Below are 18,966 nucleotides of genomic sequence, written 5' to 3'. Positions count from 1 at the left end.
GTGGGCGGGAGGCGGGCGGGCTCGGGAGGCGACGTGCGGGGGAGGGGAGACGAGGCCCTCCGCCCCCGCCCTCATCCCCGACCGCTAGCGCCGCGTGTGGAGATGGGCAGTGCGCGTTGCTAGACGCATCGCCTAGTTAACTGAGAATCTCTTTGAGGTCGAGATTGCATTTTTCGTAAGGGTAAACGAGGCCTAGGTGGGATGAGTGACTGGCCTGCAGTCGTCCAGCTAGTAGGACAAAAGTGGAACACAAGGCTTTTTTGCCAGTTTGTTTCTACTTTTTAAAGTCAGCGTTCGATAAAGCCTGCAATGTTCAGGACCTTGTGCTGAGGCTAAGAATGAACAGAAATGAACCTGGTTGTTGTGGTTCCTGGGCTACGGGAGTAGAGGAACTTGGGGGGGGGGGTTAACAACTAAGTATACATTCTGACATTTTGCGGCTCTTAAAACAATTCCAAGGGCTGTACGTGAACTGTCTCATTTAATCCTTTCAATAAACTAATGAAGTGGGTACTACCATTACCTCAGTTTTATAGGCGCTAAAAGCAAGACATACAAGTTTAAGTAATTATGCCCAAGGATGCATAATCTGTTGTAGTCATAACACTATACTGTATTGCCTTCCAAATATAATGTGGCAAAGTGGACTCATGCTCTTGCACCGTGTGGTGGAGATAACTTCAGGAATCCTTGGGCTTACAGCCCAGGTATGAGTGAAATAGGTAGGAGACTATTTGAAAAAACATTGTGGGCAGGTTTGCTTACGCAAAAATAAAGTGGGGATGAAGGCTGATACTCAGAGTAAGGTAGCATGTAGTGTGAGATCAAGTTTAGGAGGTGGAAGCAAGCTTGTTACCGGGGCCTATTTTGTGCCAGGTTAAAGATAAGGCTTTATCTTTAAAAAACAAAAACAAAACAAAAAAAAAAAACCATTGAAGGATTTTAAGGAGGAGGTGATAAGGGTGTGTGTGTCTTGCATATCCATTGTCATGGTCCCACAACCTTGAACTCCTGGGATAATACAGACTGCCGGTATCCTGCACCGCTGTCCTTAGTGTTTCCTTCTCACTCTTCAGAATGTCTGTGTTTACCTTGAGATTTGAGCTTGAGTGTTTCATTTGCATATTTTTCCTTTCACTCAGTTCTGCCAAAGGGGAAATTTTAAAACTGCAGCTCTTCAAAAAAAAAGTCATTTTCATGTTTGTTGAGTGCTCACAGTTTGGTCATTAAATCCTTGTTGAGCATTTGCTTAGTACTAGATTCTGGGGCTAAAGAGAAGAAAAGCCATTTCTCTGTGCTTGATACTTTCATTTTCCTGGGGAATAGACATGTACACAAATATTTAAAATGCCAGGTGGTCAGTGCCTGATAGAGAAAAGAGCTGGATCAGGAGGTGGCTGGGAACAGGGAAGAACGGCATTTGAGGAAGAGGAAACGTGGAAAGGCAGGAATTTGCAAAAGGGTACATTTGAAGAGTATTTCTGTGTGGATGGAGTTCTGGGTAAGTGGTTGGAACAAGGTGAGATGAGATGGGAGGGCTTGCTTGGGGCTAAAATGAAGGGCCCATGTACTGTATGCTGAGGTTTTTAGATGTTTTCTCGAAGGAAACAGGAGATGATGGAGGTCTTGTCATAAAGACTTTTTTTTTTAATTTTTTGAAGTATAGTCAATGTGTCAATTTCTGGTGTACAGCATAATATAAATGATTGGTATTTTAAAAAATGATGCAGCACGAGGGATGTATGAAATTGGGAGAAATGAGGAACCAGAATGCCATTTAGAGTGGTGCAGTAGGCTGAGGCAGAGGTGAAGAGATGAATGAAGGTAGCACAGTGTACTGGAGAGACTTCTAGAAGCAGTGAGAAGGAGGGATGAACCTGAGAAGTAGTAGAACACAAGAGGCAGCCGAGGAAGGGGAGCTGCCACGGAGACAAGAAACGGGCGAGAGGCAGATGGAGAAGCAAACTGCTGTCTTGGACTGCAGAGGGGAAGGAAGTGCTGAGAGGTTGAAAGGAAGTCGAAAGAGAGGCTAGAAAATGATTTTAAAGTAGCTTTTAAAAAATCACGAAGTCTTGAAAATAGGCCTATGGTGGCCAATGTGAAGGAACGCAAGGAGAAAAATCATATTTTGAGCAGTGCACACACCCATATTTATATCCTTTTTAAAAGTTCTGTTGCAGCATTAACTAATACAAAGCAGTGTTGAGTAGACTAAAGTAGTTTAAAGAATTAGATTTGATGCTAGAATGGTTTGATATGTTTGCTTAAGCTTTAGGTATGTTACATAGTTTGGAGGATAGAGTAATAATGCTAGTTGTCATCTGCTGTGTGTCAGGTCCTGTTCTTAGTTCTTTACGTGCGTCGTGCGTCGTTTCAGTTAATCCTCGGTTACTCTATGAGGTAGGTACTACTGCGTCCACATTTTACAAAGTAATCTGGTTTGTTATGTGCGTTGAATGACAACAGGTGCCCCATTTTACTTCACTTTTCGTTATCTTCCTTGAATTCACCCTTAGGCCTCTCTGGCACAAATCCATGTTGACTGTATGTTATTGAACATAGAAAAAACTCCCATGGAGAATGCAGGCTGGTATTGAAACAGGGGTGAGGAGCAGGTGAATGAGGACAGCCAGGCAGTAGCTGATGGTGCTAACTAGGAGATGTGAAAGCATGCTGAGTTGGAAAATTCCCAAGGCGTCAGTTGAATCCTCATCCCTCCAAAAGTAGAGAAAGGGCGGAGTAAAGCAGACACGTGCACTTTCGCAGAAGAGGGAGTTGAGCGGTAATGGTAATGATCAGTAGCTGTCAGGAGCAAGAGGCAGTGGGTCAGGGAAAGTGTGAGAAGGAGTAGACACCACAGGACAAGCTTTGGAGGAAAGCAGCATCATTTACAAGAGAGCTAGGTTTCCATTAAGCTAAGTTGTGGAAAGAACTGGTAGCAAAGTGAAAAATACTGGGAAGTCTAGTTGCATGGTCCAGGGACATAGCGGCAGGGGCTTGTGAAAGCGGACAGGTGAGTTCAGGGGGCCAGGGGCTGAGCAGGTGACGGTAGCGGAGGAGTACCTGGGGTAGAGAGGTCAGGGTTCTCTCCCTTACGCCCCCATGCAGCCTGTACACGCTGCACCACAGCCTTGAGCCCTCACTGTGCTGGCCTACTTCCACACCTCTGTTTCTCTCCCACAGGCTCCTGCAGTCAGGGCCAGTGTCTCACACATTATTGGATCTACATCTGCACAGAGAGAGCATCCAAAAAATGTTTATTAAATGAAAAGTAGGGGAGGGGAATGAATGGCTGGGGTTCCTAGTAGGTAAGACAGACTAGATATGCCGATCCAAGATATTTGGACAAGTTTCCGGAAGCACCCTCCTGGGCTTGGAGCCCAAGCCTAAAGCGCAGCCCTGTCAGCCGAGTCCCTAAATCTCTATCTCGTTCCAGTTATGCCCTTTCCCCCAGGACTATACTCAGCAAAAATTGGCACTCCACCACGAAGTCGACAACTCTGTCATCCAGTCACATCAGGAGCCACAGAGTGTGTGTGTGTGTGTGTGTGTGTGTGTGTGTGTGTGTGTGTGTGTGTGTGTGTGTGTGTGGTGTGAGGTGCCCACTCTTCCCCTCCCCCGCCGGCTACAAATTCTGACCAGTCTTGCTTGGTCTTTTTTTCCTCCCAGTCTCTGAGGACAGTTCTTCTCAGTCATATGGATTCTTTTGCTTTGAAATCAGAATGGGGGGATTTGGAGAGGGGCTAGTGGCAGGGTCAGTAGTGATGGTTTTCCATAGAATTTAGGGTGGCAGAAGCATGAGAGCTCCCTGGTCTGAGAGAGATGAGAGGGGAAATAATTCAATCAGTGTAAAAAGTTTGTAAAACTTACTGTCTTCAAGGTACCTAATACTTAGTCGGTCATAAGACTGTCTAAGTTTCAGAAATTGCTCCCCTACAGGGTTTGGCAGGGGAGTTCATGTGAGGGGGTGGTACAAATCTCTACTAAAAAGAAAGCTCCTGTGTTTCAGAGGGCCTGAAAAGAATCTGCAAATTTTAAATAGTACATCCAACTCTTCTTTAAACTATCTTAATTCTTGTAGTGTTGGGAGAGTCTCAGTGTGCTTAATTTAAGATAAATCCTGTTCACACATCTTTCTTGGCAAGTCCCTTGTAAGTGTTAAGGGATGGAGGAATACATTACATCAGGTTTATCTGACAGACCCTTCTCTTTAACCCCGAGAGATGAGTGTTTCATATTTCTTCTGAAATACTTTGCTGACTATGATTTCAGTTGGAGCTGCTTTTAAAAGAGTGTCCTCTGATTATGAAAAGCTGGGTTTTGAGAGTAAGTACTTACTAGACTCTTGAATCCAGGTGTTTTGTTTTACTGTTTTACATGTTCATTGCATCAGACACAGCAGAGGTTTAGCATTCCGTTTTCCATGCTTTCATAGCCCTGTTTCGGGTCTGTGTTTTTAAGAAGTCGTTTATATTTTCAGCATAGAATCTTTATTCCTTTGCCAGTGGAGCATACAGTTTGTAGATTATATGCAATGAATTTTAAGTTCTAGACCTGTTTCTGTTACCCTTCATTTGCTGGCCCGCACGTAGGAGCATAGAGTCATTTTAATATTAACTAAAAAATGTAATTCAGAGTGCATATCTGCCAAAAGCACTGTACAGTGCCTCAGAGAGCTTGATACATCATACATGTCTGCCTGATGGTGTCTGTCCACATACTGTCTTCACATTCTGGTGTCAGTATTCCCCTCCACTGCTGTGGGTAATTGAGAGGGGAAGTTTTTGTATTTTTGAAAATTCAAAAATGTATTCACTGAAGACCATGAAAGACTTAAGTAGAGAAAATTTGCATGTATTCAAAGTACACCAAAAGGGTACCTCAAAAGCAATTTACTTTAATCTTACTTGGAATCAGTAAGGTGGTTTAGAATCTAAAAGCTGAAAAAGGCAGCCCAAGTCACTCTGATTGATGTATGATTGGGTTACTTGACTTTTTTGTTCTTCCTCCTGAAGGCAATGCATGCTCGTTGTAGAGAATTAGAAACCATCAAAAGGCAGAAAGGCGGGAGCCGAGAGCTGAGGTGACTGCGGTGCACGCGCTGGCTCTCAGGTGTTCTTCTGTCAGACAGAATGTATCTGCCTGTCGTTTGAGAGAAAATAGAGTGACTCCATTTCCTAAGTGAGCTGGGAAGTTTTCTCTTAGCTTTTTTCATGACTGTGTTGTTACTTAATAAAATATGTCATTCTGAAGCCTTAGAAAACACCCTTCCTCTCCTTCTTCAAGAATGGTGAGTTACACGTAGGCTGTTTAGTCAACATTTTTCATTCTGTCAGCGTGGTTGGATGCCAAGTGGCTGTTCTGAGGGATTTTTGAAGGTACGTTTTTTTTGATACTTTGCCAGGGAAATCATAACTCTTAAAATGCTCCATAGTCCTAACCATACAATTGGATTTATGGATAGATATTATGTTCCATGTTTTGTTGTTTTCTCACTGTTTTAGTGTCTGGGATTAACGCCAAAGGCTATTCAGCCTCACTCTATTTATTACATTAGAGTGTACAGCTAAGTTTACACAATGGAGTTTAGAGGGGGGAAAAGGACCTTGTTTGTTTATCATTCTACCTACGTGTCTTTACACCAGTGAGAAAAGAAAGTATTATTTCTCAAATAACTCAGTGAAATCTCCTGAGAAATCAGGCATCACACTTAACAGAATCAATTACCTGACGCCTGAGCCACAGGAACAGCTTCTTGCCTTCTTCCAGACCGTCTTCCATACGGCTGCCAAAAACGTTTTTTCCCCTAAAAGTCAAGTCTGTGGCTCTTCTCCCAAAAGCCCTCCACTTGCTCCTGGCTCCCACCCTCCAGGGTTGACTCCAACTCTGTGGGATGGCAGACAGGCCTTTTGTGATCTGGCTGCCAACGTCATTCTTAAATCCTTTACTCTAGTCATGTTAAATTACTCGGAATTCTCTGAAAACGGCATTGCTTGCATGCCCCTGTCCTTTTATTCCTGCTCCCCCTCCTTCTGGAAGGCTCTAGGCACCATCGCACGCAGCATCACTTCCTCTATGAAGCCATTCCTGACTTGCTCCTCAGCCCTGCTTTCCCCCTTCCAGGGAGAGTGGACCCTCCGTGCCCCATCACATCGACACACTTGTTCCGCAGCATCTGTAACACATTGTTGCACTTCCTGTGCCACAATTTTGTGGGCAATCTTTCCGGAGCTGATTATATCCTTTTGTAGCGCTCAGCTTCCTTTAGGAACATCATGGTAGCCTTTCAGCTGGCTGACCTGCCTCCACTCTCACCTGCTCCCTGATTCGCTCTCCATGTCATCCCCAGAGTCCTGTAAGCTCAGTAAACAATAGCTGTATTTCAAAGGCTCAGTAGGGACTGGGTAAAATTAGCTTCAGGGTATAACTAGCACTGGGTCTAATTTATTTCCTATATCAAAATTGCCTAGACCCTAGCACCAGGGCTGTGAGAAATTACGTAAAGAATTAGATGTAGACAGCCAGAAAAGTCACAGAGCCAAAAAGATGCGGTTGCCAGACCTCAACCAGGGCTGCCAGAACTTGCATGGGTGGGATGTTCAGGGGTGTGTTACTGGGGCTTTCTTGTGGTCCTGGGTCAGAGTGGTAATGAAGTCAGGAAACCCTGTCCAGTGACCAGAAGTAGTAGCAATATTCTTTGTTTGGAGCTGAGAGGGATGTACAGTGTGGGAGCTACAAAGACCAATAGATTCAGTCTTGTCAAAATATATTCCCCGAGGATCTGAAATTTCAAAATACTGTAGTTTGTATATGTTTACTTGGAATACAAAATAATTCCTTCCTTTACCACTATATTTATCAAAGAATTGTTTTGAGACATCATTTTAAAAAAGAATGACTGGGACATTGTGCTGTACACCAGAAATTGATATATTGTAACTGACTATACTTCAGTTTAAAAAAAAGAAAGAAATGTAAACTGATTCAGAAGGTGTAAATTTGTATTTCTGCCACAGTTAAAATTTTTGTTGACCTGATGGGTTAGAAGTGAGAGCTTACTGTCATTTTAGTTTGTGTCTTCCTGATTGCTGTTCAGATTAAGCAATTTTTCATGTTTATCATTTAGATTTGCTTTCCTGGAAATTCCTGTTCATACAGCCTTTGCTCACTTTTCTGTGGAGTTTTTCTTCTTCTTAAAAATTTGTAGGCATTTCTTGCATACTATGGATGTTAACCTCTGTCTTATACACTACAGATATTTCCCACAATCTTTTGTTTATGGTAATATTTTTCTTTTGTTTATAGTATCTTTGACCTAAACATTTATAATAAATGTCTCTTTGCCTTTACAACTCTGTGGCTTATTCCTTCAGTTGAAAATGTTTCCCCAACTCCTAGTGTATAAGTTTATTCTCAAATTTTATTCTAAAATACTGTTTTTCACATTTTGTTTTTAATTCACTTATGAATATAGATTATGATTGGAGTCTGGTTTTATTTCCCTCTAGAGGCTATTTTAAAATCCTGTTTGTATTAAGATACGCTTTGAGACTTTCCATTCTTATGATCTAATTTTTTTCCAAATTTAACAAAATTTGGTAACATTTACTGTACATATATGTGCCAAATACTTTCCTAAGCACTTCACATATTTCAGCTCATTTAATCCTGGCAGCAACATTGTAGGTCAATTTTATTATTCCACGTGAACTTTAAAATGTTTTTATCAGATTAAAAAGAAACCGTTGGGATTATGATTAGAATCACTTTAGGTTTATACATTGATTTGGGGAGAATTAACATGTTTTATATACTTCAGTAATATTTTTATACATTTTGTCATATGTCTTAAACCTGTCTGGTCAAATTTAGCCTTAAGTCTTCTGCAGTTTTATCACTATTAGAAGTGGAATATGTAGGGGTTTTTTTCATTTTCACTTCTATCTGGCTGTTCCTGTAAGCACCCTTACTGATGCAGCGTGTATATTATTCAGCTTAGGGTAAATTATGCTGCAGTAGCAACCTGAAATTCTCATTAGCTTTAAACAATGTTTTATTCTTTTGTTTTTGTTCAACAATATCCAGTCCCTCTCTACTTCTAAGTATGCAAGATTTATACTTTCTTGTCTCTTAAAATGATACATAGCCATCGGACTCGTTCTGGCCAATGAAAATGTAAGTGGAAGTGAAGTATTTCACTTTGCATGGAAGCACTCAGGAGCTGGAGAATGATTCTCCATGTTATCTCCCCTCCCATAGTGATTGTGGAAGTATGTGCTGATGTGGAAATACCAGAAGACCAATGTAGCTAGGATGTTGGGCTGTTGTATAGAAGACAGTTGCCTTGCAGGCCACCCAGGTGAAGGGTCTGTAGTTTCAAATTCAGAGATTTGAGGGAATTTAGTTTTTTTCCACTACAACATAACCTAGCCAATCCTGACTAATACAGCGTACATATTCTACATATTTTAACAAAAGTGTCGTGTGTGTGTGTATTCATTTATCCATATTGTTATATAGGACAGAGTTCTTTCATTTAAGTATGGGTCCACTGCTTTGGATGCCAAGTATCTTTCTTACATAAGCCACATTCGTAATGCATCCTATACAGTTTCCAGTGTGGATTTCTTTATTATGGAGCAAAAACTTAAAAATACTTGTAGAAAAATATAAATACAGAATCTTACAACTTCCCCTTCATCTTTTGTAATTGTCACGGCCAAATCAAAGCATTTTTTATAATTTACCTTTATTGAATCTTTCTAAAGCAGACAGCTTGTTTTCATAAAAGCAATTTATTCTGTTCATATTATTGTTGGATTCTGTAGTATTTATTTAAATTACTTGTTTATAGTAGCAGTACAACTGTCATAAACATGTTTCAGAGCAAACACAACTGGATATTAGTAAGTGTACAATTCAGCTGGTGAAAATGGAATACATGATTGTAAGGTCAGAACATTTAGCTTGCTGTGTAGGTAATAGTCTGAAGGTTTTACAGATGAAATTGAGAGCTTTGTAAGTCCCAAGAGTCATTTAGAAAGAAGGGAATTAAGCGAGCTTCAGTATTATGCTCTATATTTATATATGCATGTACTCTATTTGTATATGTGTGTGTCTCTGTTATATTGATCTTGTATCCAGCCACATTCTAGAATGTTCTTTTTAAAAGCATATCTTGGGGTTTCTACGTATGTAATCATATTATCAGCAGAAGATAATTTCATCTCTTTCCCAAATTTGTATTATTTCCTTTTCTTACTGCACTGTTATAACCTCCAAAACAATGCTGAGTAAGTGATGGTAATAGTGGGTATCCCTGTCTTTTCCTTGATTTCAGCAGAAGTGTATTTAGTGTTTCACTCTTCAAGATAATGTCTGCTATCAGCTATTTGGGAAAGGTCCTTAGTATTTTAGGTGGTTACTTTCTGTGGCAGAGATAGGCTAGATACTCACTCAGCACTTTTCCTGTTCTCCTGAGAACACAGGTAGCTTACATTTTCCAGTCCCATTTGTGATAAGCTCAATCTGACTGAATTTTACCTGTGATTAAGTAAGCCCAATCTAACTGAATTTTGGTCAAAAGACTGTGGGTGGAAAAGATTTGCCATACTTCCAGTCCTAACTCTGAGCCTGCTGCATGGTTTTCCACGCTGCCTTCCCTTCTCTGACATTCAGATGCAGAGTACTGGGTCGAGAATTCTGAGGTCCTAGAGGATGGCAGAGCTACTGATGGAAAGATCGTGGATCTCTGAATAACTGCCTGTAGGAGACATGCATTGCTGACCCACACTGGATTATGATGTGATGAGAAATAACTCATTATGTGAAGCCACTGAGGTTTGGGGCTGTTTGTAAGATAAGCTAGCCTATGCTAATATTACATCCTCTATTAAGGTTATATGTAGAGTTTACATTTGAAGTGACTGCTCACCTTTTTCAAATGCCTTTTAATCATTTCTTTATATGAACATTTTTCCTCATTAACTTGCTTGTGTGGTCAATTATGTTGATAGATTTCTTAATATTGAACCAGCCCTGTATTCCTGGAATAACCCTGCTTGGTTGTAATGCATTTTTCTTTTGTTATTCTAAAATACTCTATTTCCCATAATTTTATTCAGAATTTTTTGCAGTGATAATCTTAAGTCAGGTCATTCTATTTTTTTTTAATTGTACTTTTTTAAAAAATCAGGTAGTCATATTAAGATTTTGCTGGCTTTATACAGTCAAATGTGTAGCTTTCAGGTTTTTTTCTATGGTTTATTTAGAATAATTTTTAAAACTTTGAGCTATCTGGTCCTGATATATGAAAAGAACTTTTAAATTATCCCCTTATCCTTACAGTTATACTCAATTTCTCTGTAACTTAAATATATTATTTAGTTTTTCTAATTTTTAACCTTTATAATAACAAAATCATAAAGTATATTCATCTGTGACTTCCAATTTTTACTCAGCAGTGTTTTTGGAATGCATCCATGTTGATATGCAGTTGATTCATTTTTATTGCTGTATAATATTTTATTGTGTAAACACTCTCATTTTAAAAAACCCACTCTACTGGGTTAATTAGATTGTTTCCAGTTTTTGCTAATATAAATAGTGGTAATATAATTTTTTGTGCATGTCTGCTGGTGCAAGAGTTTTTCTACCAGGAGTGGAATTGCTACATTGTAGAGCATACAGCTACTGGATATTACCAAAATGTTAGCCAAACTAGTTGAAGTAATTTACACTCCAACAAATAAATTTCCCATTTCTCCACATTTTTGCCAGTATTTGGGCTGAATCAACTTTTGCATTTTTCTCAATCTGTTGGATACAAAATTGTATCTCATTGTGGTTATAATTTTCATTTTCATATCCACTTTTGAAATTGAGTGTATGTTCCCTATATTGGCTAATTCATGTTTTCTTTCCTGTGAAATGCCTGTTCATATCTTCTGTTCATTTGTCTATTAGTTTGTGTTTTTTAAAATTGATCAATAGGTCAGCTATAGGTTTTTGACACAGAAACACTTTTAAATTAACTATGATCAAATTTATTAACATTTTCCTTCAGAAATTTTCAAAGATTTACCTTTCATGTTTATGCCCCTAATGTAACTATAATTGTATATATATACACACAGATATATACACACACATATTGGCTGATGTAGGGATCCAGGTTCTTTCATTTTCCCCATGTGGATTATCCAGCTCTTTTCATGCTGAGAAATCATCATTTTCTCCGCTCACTTGCAAGGCCAGCTTTGCTAAATACTCTGAGTTCTCTTTTCTGCTCCGTTGGTCAATCTGTCTATCTCTGTACAAGTTCTTTGTTATCCTAATGTAACTATAGGTTTATGACATCTCAATATATGTTAGGACGAGACTTTCTACTTCCTTCTTTAGAAGTAACTTGACTATCTTCGGCATGTTGCTCTTCTATTTTATTTGAGTTAGCTCAAGAGGTTATTTGGATTTTTATTGAATATAGAGTTTAGGGAAGATTGACAGCTTTAAGACAGAACTTCTCCACTCACTTTCTATATTATTTCTTAACCCCATAATTAAAACATTATTATTGTTGTTTTACAGTCAGTGGTTGTTTAGACTTACCATGTGTTTATCATTTTCTTTGCTGTTCTGGATCTCTGACCTTTTTTCTGGGATGAGTTTTCCTCATCCTAAAGTATACCTGTGGAAGTTTCTCTAATAAGTGATAATAAGCTCTCATTTTGTAGTTTGTCAGAAAATATTTATTTTGCCCTCATTCTTGAAAGATAGTTTTGCTGGGTATAGAAATTTAGGTTGTCCACTATTTTCTCTGCATTTTGAAGATACTGTTCCACTGCTTTCTGGAATTGTGTTGCTTTTGATAAGTATGGCCAAAGTCTGTTGTTCCTCTGAATCATCTGTATTTTTCTCTCTGAAAGCTTTTTAGATTTTCTCTTTGTCTACATTTGACTACAGTGTGTCTTGGTGTAAAGGCCTTTTTATATATCCTGCCTTGAATTTGTTGGGTATATTTCCATGATGAAACAGGAGAAGCACTCTTTAAAAAGTCACATCTACCCTTGTCTTTCCTTCCTCCCTCCGCCACCATCTCCTTTGAATGCAGTCATGAGATCTGGAGCTGTGAGAATCATCGTGAAATCATGAGGTTACAAGCACAAGAATGGAGAAATAGAAGGGAAGGAATCCATGTCCTTGAAAACCTCTCTGGACTTCACGTTATAAGAAGAAAATAATTGCTTTTTTTTTTTGCTTAATGTATACTCTTTATTCAGGTATTCTGTTACATCCAAAAATAATCTTAATCAAAACATGATCCTTTATTTCTCCTGTGAAGTGCAACAAACATTGTAACAGAGTAAGTGCTCAGAAATGTTTATCAAATGGCTGCTGATCATTTTGTATCATGGCCATTGAGAAATCTGTGTTTAGTCTTTGAAAATGTCTGAAAATTTTGATAAGTTTGATTTATTTAAGAATGTTTCTTTGTCAAAATAGGCATATGAAAAGATGTTCAACATAGCTACTAATCAGGGAAATGCAAATCAAAACCACAGTGAGGGATCACCTCACACCAGTCAGAATGGTTATCATTAAAAACAACACAAATAACAACTGTTGGTGAGGATGTGGAGAAAAAGGAACCCTCACACACTGTGGGTAGGAATGTAAATTGATGAAGCTGCTGTGGAAAAACAGAATGGAGGTTTTTCAAAAAACTAAACATAGAACTATCAAATGACCCAGCAATTCCACTCCTGGGTATTTGTCTGAAAAAGACAAAAACACTAATTCAAAAAGATACATGCACCCCAGTGTTCATAGCAGCATTATTTACAATTGTCAAGGTATGGAAGCAACCTACATGTCCATCCACAGATGAATGGATAAAAAATGATGTGAGATATATATAGATATATACACACACACATATATATATACACATACATATACATATACACACAATAGAATACTATTCTGCAATAAAACATGAAATTTTGCCATTTGCAACAACATGGATGGACTCGGAGGGTATTATGCAAAGTGAAGTAAGTCAGAGAAAGACAGAACTATATGATATCACCTATATGTGGAATCTAAAAAATACAACAAACTAATGAATAAAACAAAGAAGAAGCAGACTCACAGATATAGAGGACAAACTAGTGGTTACCAGTGAGGAGGGGCAGTATAGGGGTGGGGCCAAAAAAAAAGGATTACTATGGGATTATATGAAGTCATGTGTGTGAAGCTTTTGAAAATTGTGAAGCACTGTAGAATTTAAAGAATCTACCATTCAGTTAAAAAAAACCTATAGCTGACCTACAGTTCAATAAAAAAAAAAACTAATATTTATCAAATAACCACTAAAGTATCAGGTAGTGTTCCTTCCACTACACTGTAGCTTGTTAGACTTAACTAGTGTTTTAGGAAATAGAAACACAGTCTAAGATGTGTAAAATATACAACTCCTATGTGAGTAGGTTTGGTCTGTACCCACTGAGACAAATCATTCTTAGGGACGAGGAGATAAAACATGAAAATCAAGATTAATCAGAAGATCTGGCTTGAAGGAGTTGCAGATGTAAGTGGGGAGGAGGAGGGAGAGAGTGAGATGGAGGGAGGGAGTGAGAGAGACCAAAATAGCTGGTCCCCTTTATGCTTCTCTCCCAATCAGCTCAGCTGTCTTTTAAAAAGTAGACATGTCTTTCAAGGAGCAGTCTGCAAGTGAGCTGGGAACAGACATGCCATCGACTGACCTGTGGGAAGCTCTCTGCTGCTAACTGTCTTCTGTAGTTTGCAGAACGTGATTGTGTGCCACAGTAGGACATGTGCTAGCTCTCTATGGAAGCTCCCAAAGCATGTATTAACCTCCTTTCCCCATCACGTAGATGTACTTTCACAGAACTTAAAGAGCTGGGCAACTGCAAAAACCAAATATATTTGAAAAGTTTGTTTCTCTAGTTGAACGCTGCTAGATTTTCCCCTCATCCAGTATATGGAATCCATTTCAGGTTCTGCATAGAAAGAGAACTTCCAATGGCCAGGGTAGTCACTGTAGACTTAGTGCTGTTTGTATAATGAAGATATGGAGATACAGAAGTCTGCAGTCTGGCGTGGGATGTGAGAGCTGGTTCTACAGTTGACAAGATTCCCTCCCATCCTCATGAGAGGTGTGTGAGTACCAGGATTCTCCGGGTCCACCCACCTCATGATCCCTGATTGGCATAGCCCAGCCTTTTTTTTTTTTTTTTTTTTTTTTTTTTTGTCTTTTTTTATTTTGGTATAGTTGATTTACAGGGTTGTGGTAGTTTCTGGTGTACAGCATAGTGATTCAGTCATACATACATTAAACAGTAGGACTTTGTTTATCTGTTTTATATATAGTAGTTTGTATCTACTAATCCCAAACTCCTAATTTATCTTTTCCCCTCTTCCTTTCCCCTTTGGTAACTGTGAGTTTGTTTTCTGTGTCTGTGAGTCTTTCTGTTTGTAAATAACTTACATTTGTCTCATTTTTTTTAGATTTCACATATAAGTGATATCATGTGATATTTCTTTCTCTACCTGATTTACTTCATTTAATATGATTATCTCTAGGTCTGTCCATGTTGCTACAAGTGGCATTGTTTCATTCTTTTTTATGGCTGAGTAGTATTCCACTATATATATCACAACTGTTTTATCCAATCATCTGTGGATGGACATTTAGGTTGCATGGTCTTGATAGTCCAGCCTTCTTAATGGGTCAAAATGTCGCACACATTTTTAAATGATCAAAGTGGTCACATGTTAAAATAGGAGAAACAGGAGTCCAGCCAAACATTCCTCAAGCAGTTGTTTCTGTCCTGCAGAGGGTTGCAGCTTGACCTGCTAGGGAGGAGAATGGTTGCCCATGGGGTGTTTGGATTTCCTTCTATTTCCACTATGTCCTGGTCATTAAAATGGGGGATCTCCATAGAGTTAAAGGTTATTTTACACAGGAAGCACATTCAGTATTAGTACAACAAATGTTTTCCTTTCTCCAGCCCTGGAAGAACTCTACTCAGAGGGAGTCGTGATAAACCAGAGCGTCAGCCCTTTCCGCTCGGACACCAATAAGTCTTGCACTTCAAAATTGCTGACCTAAAAAGGATACTTGAGAAGGAGCATGTCTTCTTTTTTTTTCCTCAAAGAAAGCAACACCAGAAGCAGTCTGACTTCCTTGTTCACTTCAATGCATGCAAAAAAGAAAAGTGAGTCACTCTGAGTTTCTAACTTTAGTGTATAGAAACAAAGCCCTGAATCGTATAACTTGCCAGGGAAGACCTAGATAAAGTCTGTCTAGATCATGTTCATGTTGGAAGAGTCTGAAATTCTATTTTTGTGGTAGAGTTATGGGATTGGAGCTGCAACTGTCTACTCACCAGTAATTTTGCAGATCAATATGTGACTGTAAAAAACACTCCAGTAGAGAATTGGCAGGGCCATCTCATAGCACAGTCTCCCTTTACTGGGTCAGCCACACTCAGGCCAAAGCTTCTTCAAATGCAGAATTGAAAAAGGAACTGAAGTTAACATTAGGAAAAGCATTGTGGATTCCGTCCAAATATTAATGCTAATCATGCTGTGGATGAAATGAGGTTTTTTTTTTAAAGTCACTTACTCAGTCAATTGGAAACTAAATACAAATCTGTGTATGAAACATACTTAGTAGATAGCATCCAAGCTCCAGTCTTTCTGCAAACTAAGACAACTCTCTTGGAATGCTGATACTACAGAGCAAGTCTACCCCAAATAATTAGTCCTGCTTCCTCCCTTGTAAAACTGCTAGTCCCTGACCCCATCTCAATACTTTCATTATCTCTCGTAAATGTGAACTACCATTCTAGCTGTTCTGATGGATGCTTAATTGTAAAATGTCAGTCAACAATCCCCAGCAGTTATTGGTAACAATACCATGAAGTGATTTTTAAAACAATAGTAACTGAGCTTCTTCATTCCACTGTTCTGCCATCCTGCCTCCCGTTAAAGTAAACTGAGCGAAACAAAGTAATTTGCTGATTCAGTGCATTCCAAAACCATGATTTGGGGGAGTACCTGGTGTTTAGAATATTTGCATTACTGCTCTCCCAACCATGAGAGGTTTTTTGTTTTGTTTTGTTTTCTGTAAGATTTCCTGAAGTCATGGGATATTGTTTCTCACATACTGCAGTTCAGTTCAGTCCCATGCAGAGTTTTGAAGAAAGATTGGGTCAGCAAACCCCTCTTCAGCCTGAATATTCTGTCTTGTGTGCCTTTATCAGGGACACTGTCTTTGCTTCAGGACCTTCTTCCTTCTTCCACCCCTCACAGCATGAGCCTGTAGACTGCTCACTGATGAGCATTCTACCAGGCACTTCCAGATCATTCCATGAGATTATAGCAGGAAGGATCCGAGGTGAAAAGAGAGGTGATGTGAGACCTCCCTCAACTGCTGCCTCACATCTTTTCGGTTCCTGGTCATTGATTCAAGGTCTTGGACACATCTCCTTCCTTATGATAATGACGGTCATCATAGAACACCAGGCCCCAAGCTGAGCCCCTGGCTTGTGTTCAGACCCTTCAAATTAAGTACCATTAATATTTGCCATTTTACAAATGAGCAAATTAAGACTTAGAAACCTTGACTGACTCGCCCAGATCTCACAAGCCAGTGGCAGAATCGGTTGGTTGGATTCTAGAGCTCCAGGTTTTAACTGTTTTGCTATACTTACTGGGTAGAAAATTTGGCAACGATACCATAAGAAACCAGAAATCACAATCTAGCCACATGCAAAATAAATGCTGAAAGCATTCACGAGAAGCAGCCAACGTATTTTGAAGCTGCTTGGAGGGGGCGCACAAGATAAATGGAAAGAACTGTTGTTTCTCTTTGAACAGTATTTTTGCAGCAACTGTTGGGGCTTATATAACTGCCTATGGAAACATCCAGATATTGCACCATCCAAAGTGGCTCAGGCTGATTACAACGGCCCCGGAAAAGAGGGGACCACATTATACAAACCCATCTCTTAAAGGCCACCACCAGTTGAACCAAGAATGTATTTCCACCATACCCTCTACTGGCATGTCAGCCCATAACTGACTTGACTAGCATCACTGACTTAAAGAAAGCCCGAATCTGTAGGTACCTGGGGGGGAAAAGGTTTTCATGCTCCAGAAGCCCATTTCTTTTCTTCTTTATTAAAGGCAGCATTAAAAGCAACACAACGTGAGAGGTGCGTCGCACTGGGAAGCAGTTGCCTTCCCTGATGGATACAGAAGCCCGCGCAGTTAGTTCCTGCTCAGTACTGCACTTTGATTGGATCTTGCCCATACACAGAAGTAAAGGAAAGCCCAAAGTATTGTCTCTTTCTCTCATCATTTTAAAAAAGATTGAAAGACATACTCCCCCAAATGCCAATGGCTTGATTCATGTACTGTCTTCAATCACATCTCAGCATTCCATTCTAAACATGAAATATGTATTTTTAGTGTCCCTAAGTAAATGTTCCAGCGCTCCAACTATGAGGGGTGGGAATCCTTTATCTCGGTGGGGGTTGGACAGTGAAGACTTCTCCCACCCTCCTTCAAATAGCCACCGAATCCCTTAAAGTGAAAGTACTGTTACTTGTCTTTAGCAAATAAAACAAACAACAACCCTTTGATCTTTAGGAAGCCCTTTCTTGTTAAGGTAACATTCTGTCTGACTTTTATGTTTCAGCATTCATTGTATATTTAATTATTTGTAAAAGTTTTGTTTTAAACGATTATACTTTTTCATAACTTAAGATAAACATAGGCATGCTTTGTTAAAGATTAAAAATAAATCTCACACGAAGCTGCAAAATATGGCAAACATAATACTACATGGGGTCGGTATGTTCCAAAACACGGTTCTCCAGGGGCCCCTCCAAACACACCGCTTCATTAGGATTCTTGTTCTGAAAAGTTTCAGGAAGCCCCTGACTCTCACCCACCCTTTCCTGAAACTGGTGAAAGTATGAAAAAAAAGAAAAAGAAAGAAAATTGCCACTGAAGTGAAAAAAGGAGAATCTCAACACATCTGGGAGGCATGTTTTGTCTTTTTTTTAGATTGTTATTGTGCTCAAAAATACCTTGATGCTAATCTTGTAATAGCTTTCAGACAGGGAACGCACTGGGATAGCGATTATAAACACAAGGTCGTTGACAGTGTTCAATAGATACGTTATCAAATGACTGTTGTTAATTCAGCTGGAGAATAATTCCTAGATCTTATTACATGGAAAACATCATCTCACTCCAACCTATTCAAATTTGACTGTAACTTTATGAATAAGGGTTCCCTTTTGGAAATATCCAAATAGAGCTAAAAAAAATAAAAATAAAAAAATAAAAAAAAACAGATGTTCCTTGGCGGCTCACTATTCAGGCTTATTCCCCAGAATCTTTGAGTGTTCACTAACTCTTCCATTTTATTCTTTCTTTTGATTCCAATACATTTCCTCTTTCTGCGGTCGGGAGAGTCGACTCCACTCGTGGATTTGGGGCTAGGAGGTCTGAAATGCTAATGCAGTTCTTGAAGCAGACGGTAGGTGGAGTTGAAAAGCCATACCTCTCAGCCAGTCCTTTCTGGAAGACCCTAATCAGAAGTGTGAGAAGACTGATGTAATGGGACACAGGAGAAAATAATGCCTGGAGAGGGGAGAGAAAGAGCAAGAGAGACAGGAACCAGAAAACGAGGGTGTCTACTCCTGGCTCAGACACCCACGTTTGTGGCTAGGATCCAGCTTCCGTAATTCCGCATGGAAAACCCTTCTACTCCAATTGAAGAAATCAAATATCTAGACCCGATGAACACTTTGCAGAAGGATTTTACTTACTCAGTGCCCATGATGTGACATATTCTAATAGGCCATTGCCATTGGCTAAAGCTAAACAAAGATGTACACATGTGAATTCAATAAAGTATTAAAAGTG

The 18,966-nt window shown here is 39.4% G+C and overlaps 1 long non-coding RNA gene across 9 annotated transcripts in view; it reads left to right on the top strand.

Moving 5' to 3' along the window:
• The window catches only part of LOC105066242 (uncharacterized), a 19,085-nt gene extending 119 nt beyond the window's left edge, over positions 1-18,966 (top strand). Inside the window, exons 1-6 of one of the 9 annotated variants that reach the window (XR_012511615.1) lie at positions 5-1,501; positions 9,679-9,840; positions 12,110-12,361; positions 14,019-14,177; positions 15,033-15,239; positions 17,215-18,966. This is a non-coding gene — a long non-coding RNA (uncharacterized LOC105066242). Of the gene's footprint in view, positions 1-4; positions 1,502-9,678; positions 9,841-12,109; positions 12,362-14,018; positions 14,178-15,032; positions 15,240-17,214 lie in introns of those variants that run through there. The other 8 variants (XR_012511618.1, XR_012511614.1, XR_006723591.2 and 5 more) reach the window with 8 other exon arrangements.

Source organism: Camelus bactrianus, chromosome 14, assembly GCF_048773025.1.
Source record: "Camelus bactrianus isolate YW-2024 breed Bactrian camel chromosome 14, ASM4877302v1, whole genome shotgun sequence".
NCBI lineage: Eukaryota > Metazoa > Chordata > Mammalia > Artiodactyla > Camelidae > Camelus > Camelus bactrianus.
The sequence above is the reverse complement of the archived record's forward strand: the minus strand, read 5'-3'. Positions and strand labels throughout refer to the sequence as shown.